The sequence below is a fragment of the Galeopterus variegatus genome, unplaced genomic scaffold (genome assembly GCF_000696425.1).
Source record: "Galeopterus variegatus unplaced genomic scaffold, G_variegatus-3.0.2 Scaffold7954, whole genome shotgun sequence".
Classification (NCBI taxonomy): domain Eukaryota; kingdom Metazoa; phylum Chordata; class Mammalia; order Dermoptera; family Cynocephalidae; genus Galeopterus; species Galeopterus variegatus.
Window position 1 is genome coordinate 22,297 of NW_007734065.1, and position 7,515 is coordinate 29,811.

Genomic DNA, 7,515 nt, shown 5'->3' on the forward strand with positions numbered 1-7,515 from the left:
CAGAAAGAAGGGGACTGTCTGCGAGTGAGAAAGGGAAAGCAGGGAAGAGAGCCCCCACCAGAAACTGCCCACGCTGGCACCTTGATCTGGTACTTTCAGCATCTAGAACTGTTAGAAAATAAATTTCCGTTGTTTAAGCCACACAGTCAGTGGTATTTTGTTAGGGCAGCCCAGGCAGACTAATATAAGCTGTGATGTATGAAAGAAGAGAGTGAAGTAATTGAACAGATTGTGATCCTTTGAAATTACCAGAAGAAAAACACCTCACGTCTGAAAGAATAAATTCACACAGCCAGAGCTAGGAAATAAAGGAAGCATTACAAATAGAAAATGTAAGATGCTGGCATTAAGACAAAATATCTTGTCAAATGCAAATTACACGAACTCACCTATTTAAAAACATAGCAAAGTTCAACTTCATGTTGTAAATAAGAAATTCATCTGTAGCTAAGGAAAATCTAGAAAAATCTAGAAAAATGAGGCAGATTAAATTCAAGAAACCAATTGTGAAGTGAGTTAAAATATCACTGTATATTGATATTGAAGATAAAATTGTTGCATATCTCAATGCACAAAATAACATAGCAATAAAGACACATGAAATAATTTTCTCTCTGGGACATTGAATAGATATACTTTTCCCTATTCTTTCTGCTAAGTACAGCAAAAAACCCTAAACATTATGTATAAAACAATATATCCTATAGTAATATATATGACTCCGAAAGGCAGAGAGAAGAGGGCAGACTAGCTAGGGATATTGCAACCTGAAGAATGACATGGTGGTGAGCTCTCTGGGTTTTTTTTTTGCCTTATACATCCCAGGCTTGGAGCTGAAGAAGTTGGCAACCCAGAAACACCAATGGCACAGACAAAAAAAAAAAAAAAAGCCCAAACAAAAATGTGCTCTTTCTCACCAAGGGATCAGGAAAGGAGCAACATAGGAACACAGAAAACCTTGAGACAATAACCTCTACTCCAACCATAAACTATATAGAAGAAAAACTGTGGCCCCACTCGCACCCATGCAAGCAAAGCCCAAGTAGGGAAGCCTAGGCTTTTACCCTCATGAGAGTGATGTCACAGAATGCCAAGTAGAGAGTAAGGATTCTCACCCCCACCAGTTGGTAAGAGGCATGACATCCTCCCCCCAAGTTCAATGGCAACCACTGCTGAACTTTCACCGACACCCAGCAGTAACAAAGTATACCTCCCCCATCCCACTGGAGTGGTGTCAGAGGAGGCTTAGTGAGGAGTTAGAACTTCCACCATGACTCAACAGTAATGAGGATACCTTTAGTGTGGTGTCAGTGGAGCCCACATGGGAAGCAAGAAATCTGAGCATCACTCAGAAGTAACAAGGAACTCCCCATCACCTTAATTCAGTGGAAGCCTTAGTGGGGAACCTGGGCTTCTACCTCCATCTGGCAGTAACATGGTGGTGCCTGTCCTCCCTTGCTAGAGCAGAACTAAAGAAAACCAGCTAAAACAGAAGGTTTAAATGAGATCCAGAGCCTCATAACATAATATTAAAATGTCTGGGTTTCAATAAAAAATTACTAACTATGCCAAGAACCAGGAAGTTCTCAAACTGAATGAAAAAGACATTAAAAATGCCAATACAGAGATGAGAGAGATATTAGAATTTTGTAACAAAGTGTTTAAAGTAGCCATGATAAAAATGCCTCAACAAACAATTACAAACATGTTTGAAACAAACAAAAAAACAGAAGGCCTCAGCAAAGAAACTGAACAGAAAGTCTCATCAAATAAATAGAAGACATAAAGAGAAACCAAAGGGAAATTTTAGAACAGAAAACTACAATAACCAAACTAAAAAGCTCAGCAGATGGGTTCAAGAGAAGAAAAGAAACAAGGAAATAATCCATGAACTGGAGAATAAAACAATAGAGATTACCCAATATGAACAATAGAGAGAAAATAGATGAGGTGGGGAAGAGGGAGGGTGGGGACACAGAGCTTCAGAGACCTGACAAGAGATCTGACACTCATGCCAGCGGAGTCCCGGAAGGAGAGGAGCAGACAGTATAAGGCTGAAAGAGTCCTCAAAGAATTTTTTGCAAAGGTGCAAAAGCACCTCAATGGAGGAAATATCTCCTTTTCAACAAATGGCACTGGAGCAACTGGACATCCATCAGCTGAGCAATGTACCTTGACTTAAGTCACAAATTACACAAAAATTAATTAAAAATGGGTTGTGGAATTAAATGAAAAGCGTAAAAGTATAAAACTTAAAAAAATAATAAAAAATTTTCAGTATCTAGTGCTAGACAAAAAATTCTTAAACTTGACTCCATAAGCACAATACATAAAAGGAAACATTTTTTCACTGGACTTCATTAAAATTGAAGACTTCTGCTCTGTGAAAGACCCTGTTAAGAGGATGAAAAGACAGGCTACAGAATTGTAGAAAATATTTGCAAACCACTTATATAACAAAGAACTAGTACTTAGAACATATGAAGAACTCTCAAAGTTCAAACAATCTGGTTAGGAAGTGGGTAAACTATATGAAGAGACATTCTACCAAAGAGGACATATCGATGGCAAATAACCACATGAAAAGATGCTCAACAGCATTGTCCAGCAGTGAAATGCAAATTAAAACCACGAGGTATCATTTTAATCTATCTGAATGCCTAAAATAAAGGGTATTGTCAATGCCACATGCTGCCAAGAATGTGGAGAAACTGGATCACTAACACAGCGCTGGAGGGAATGTAAAATGGTACCACTACTCTGGAAAAGAATTTGAAAGTATTTTTTAAAAAAGATACAACTACCATATGACACAAAAATTGTACTATTGGGCATTTATCCCAGGGAAATGAAGATTTATGCTCACACAAAAACCTGTACACAAATGTTTAGCAACTTTATTTGTAATACACCAAAGCTGGAAACAACCCAGATGTCCTTCAACGGGTGAAAGGTTAAACAGACTGTGGTACGTCCATCCCATGAAATGCTTCTCAGCAACACAAAGAAATGAACTAGTGATATTGCAATAACCTGGATAAATCTTTAAAGAATTATGCTAAGTGAAAAAACCTGTCCAAAAAGATCACATACTGTATAACTCCCATTTATATAATATTTTTGAAATGATGAAATTATAGAGATGGAGAACAGATTAGTGGTTGCCAATGGTTAGGGAGAGGGTAGAGATGGGAGAGGAGTTGGGCGAGACTATAAAAGGGCCACGGGGGTCCTCATGGTGATGGAATGTTTGGTATCATGATTCTGTTGATGTCAGTATATCCTAGTATTGTTACTGCACTGTAGTTTTGCGAGATGTTACCATTGGGAGAAACTGGATACAGGGTATGCAGAATCTTTCTGTATTGTTTCTTACAACTGCATGCCAATCAACATTATCTCAAGATAAAACATACGAAAAATTTGTAAATACATGAAATATTACAGACATTTGAAAACCAATTAAGAAAAAAATGTATGATTATTTCCAAATCTGCAGGAAAAGCATTTGATAAAATCTGGTATCTGTTCTTTATTAAAAAGCAAAAACTAACTGAATCCAACATCTGTACCTTATTAAAAAGCAAAAACAACCAACTCAGAACAAACTAGAAATGGAAGGGAACCTTCTCAATCTGTTAAAGGAAATCTCTGAAAAACCTATAGCTAAGTTTATACCTAGTGGGAAACACTAAATGCTTTCTTGCAAAGATCAGGACAGGGATGTCCACTTTCACTATTTCTATTCAACATTGTAATAGAGGTTCTAGCTAGTACAACAACGCTGAAAAAGAAAGAAGTCATCCAGATTCAAAGAGCAGAAGTAAAGCTGTCTTTATTCATAGGCAATATGATCATCTACATAGAAAATTCAATGGAATCCATTTTAAAAAGCTGCTAGAATTAATAAGTTCAACAATGTTATAGGCTACAAGACTGATATACAAAAATCAATTTTATTTCTGTATACTACCAGCAAAGAATTGTAAATTGAAATTTAAAATTAGTATTTGCAATAATAGTATCAAAAATATGATATGCTTAGTGTATAAGTCTGAAAAAAATTGTGCAGTTCCTGTATGCTGAGAATTACAAAACATTGCTGAGATAAATTAAATAAGACCTAAATAAATGGAGACATACACTATGTTCAGAGTACTGTTAAGTAGGCAATTCTCCCTAAATTGGCCTATTGATTCAATCAAAATTCCGACAGGCTATTTTGTTAAAATTGACAAGGTGATTTTAAAATTCATATGGGAATGCAAAGGACCTAGAATAGTCAAAACATTTTTGAAAAAGAACAGCATTGGAGAATGGACACTACCTGATATCAAGACTTGCAAAGTCAGTTATCAACACAGTGTGATATTGGCATAAGATAGACAAATAGATCAATGGAACAGAATAGAGAGTCCAGAAAGAGATCCACACATGTATTCATAGGTAATTTTTTATGAAGTTGCAAATATACATCAGCAAAGAAAAGATAGTCTTTTCAACAAATGGTGCTGGAACAATTGTACATCTATATAAATAAAGATGAACTTTGATTCATTTCCTGCACCATGTACAATTATTAGTCAAAATGGATAATTACGGCCAGCCCTGTGGCTCACTCAAGAGAGTGCGGCACTTGGGTGTGCAGTGGTGCTCCTGCCACGGGTTTGGATCCTATATAGGGATGGCCGGTGCGCCAGGATAGGATAATTAAAAACCTAAAACTATAAAACTTATAGAAAAAAATATTGGGCTAGGCAAAGAGTTCTTAAATATGATATCAAAAGCATGATCCACTAAAGAAAAAAAGACAAGATGGACTTCATTAAAATTAAAAACTTCTGCTTTTTGAAAGACACTGTTATGAGACTAAAAACAAGAACAACAGGCTGGGAAAAAAAATTGAAATCGTACATCTGAAAAGGAACATTTTTCCAGAATATATAAAGAGCTCTCTAAACTCAATAATAAGAAAGCTAACATCCCACTTTTAAAAAATGAGCAAATGATTTGAAGAGACTACATCACTGAAGAAGAGAGCAAACAGACATATGAGAGATCCTCAACACCACTAGTCATTAGAGAAATACAAATGAAAATCAAAATGAGATGCCACTACACACCTATCAGAATGCCTGAAATTTAAAAGACCGATCATAGCAAGTGTGGATGAGGCTGTGAAGCCACCGGAACCTCGTACACTGCTCGTGGGAATGTAAAATGGCGCAATCACTTTGGAAACTGTTTGCCTGAAGAGCTTACCACATCTATCACACGACTCGGCCATTCCATTCCTAGGTGTCTACCTGACAGAGATGAAAGTGTGTGTCTGTACAGGGACTTGTGCACAATATCCACAGCAAATGAGCGTGTGGATGAATGTACGTGGCCACGCACTGTCAGTAGGACTCAAGTTTTACAAACTTTTGAGGGCAGTGGGGAGGCGGTTTAGTGACAGCTATCGTTTTTTTTCCCAAGAGAAACTTAGTCCTCGGCTTGTGTGAGCCTAGTACTGCGGTTACCTCCTTCATCTGGAACATCGTGGGTTTCTCTGAATGTTCAGAAAACAACAGGAATTGAACTGCTATAGAAATACACACCAAAATATGCTCGTTATGAGATTGTTAAGATTTTACTTTACACGCACCCTATTTTCTTTGCTTAATTAAATGGTATTAGTAAATTTATTCCAAATGGAACCTTTGTTACAAACATTTTAATTGTGTGGCTGTTAGTACATGTGCAAAAGTTGCTTATTAAAACTTTTAAACAAAAGTTAATCTCATCGCTGAGTATAGTTGGTGTTATTTTTATCCCTAAATACTTCAGCATGTGTTTCCTAAGAACAAGAATGTTCTCTTACATAACCACAGCACAGTGATCAAAATCAGGAATTTAACATTGATACAACGCCATCTTCTAATCCACAGATCATATTAAAATTTTGTTGATTGTCCTAATAATGTCCTTGATAGTTTTTTTTTTTCCTGGTACACGATCCAATCCAGGGTCATGCGTTGCATTAGTAGTGCCCAGAGACAAACTTATAGCCTTATGTTTACATCAAGATAAATAAAGAAAAATAAATAAATGAATATCTAACTCAAAAATTTAAATTAAGAACAATTAAGTAAACTGAAAGTAGCCATTAATGAGGACAAAGTTAGAAATAAAAGAGTTACAAAACAGAAAAACAGTAAAGTTAATAAATAAAAACCTTATTCCTCGAAACAACTAACAAAATAGATAAATCACTAGCTAACCTTATCCAGGGAAAAAAAAGCAAAACCGTATACATAAATAACAAAAATCCTAAAAGGAGGAAATGATCATGAAGAAAGAGGAAAAACAAATCTGGAGAGATTCTGTAACTGTAGGCCAAAACACTGAAAACCTGGGTGAACAGATCATTTTCCATGACTTACCAAAGTAAAGTAAATAAATATAGAAAGAGTAAGCAGACACATTCATACAGAAAACTGAGAACTGCTCCCTCCACCCCCGTCCCCAAATCACCAGGCTCCAAGGATTTCAAAGGGAGATGACATGTGATCATCTCCACATGTGCCAAAGAAGATTTATTCCTTCATTTTTGTGGGCAAATGGAAGAAAACAGTGTCTTAGGGGGGCAACTTTTGTCATTCCCACCAAAGTCAGGAATGAGTCCAGGCTGCCCACTGTTGTCACACCTGGGGTCACACATACACGCACGTGCGTGCGCGCGCACACACACACACACAGGAATTGGAATGGAAGAGGTGAAACCATCTCTGTTGTAGGTTATAGTTCTGGTAAAATCTAGGCAGTGGACTGAGAGCCTACTAAGTCAGTAAGAGAATTCACTAAGGTAGCAGGATACAAAATTAACGTAGAGAAATCAGTAGTTCTCAGAGAAACAATGACCAAATAATAGCAAAAAGTAGGTAAGACAGTCAGAAATAAACAAGAAGTGTGCAAACCTACATGGAGAAAGCTTGAAGTTGAAAGACACTGAAGTGGACTTGAAAGAAAGGTGGGGCGTGTTCCTGGACAGCAAGAGTCAGTGCTGTGAAGACCCAGCGTCTCCCTGAGTTAATTTATGACTAAAAACACCAAAGGATTCTCCCTCTCCTCCAGGGCCTACACGAATTTATTCTAAAGTTTGTATGAAAAAATAAACTAGACGAGCCAGGAAAACCCTGGAAAGACTAGCAAACGCAGGGCTGTGGGGCTATCCCTAGCAGATGTTAAAAATACCCTGAAGTGCCCACAGTTGAAAAGTACTGGTGCACAAATAGGTTGATCATGGAACACACTGGAAGACCGCAAAACACCCACATACGTGCATGGAGTTTAAGTATGTTAAAGGCAGCGCCTCAAGTTGGGCAAAAGTTGGACTTTTCAATAAGCGGTGCTGGGTGATCTGGGTAGCCAATTGGAAAAAGAAAACTGGATCTGTATGCCACACGGCACGCCATACGATAAACTGCAAATGGGTCAGAGATCCAGATATAGAACATGAAATCCTATGAGAAC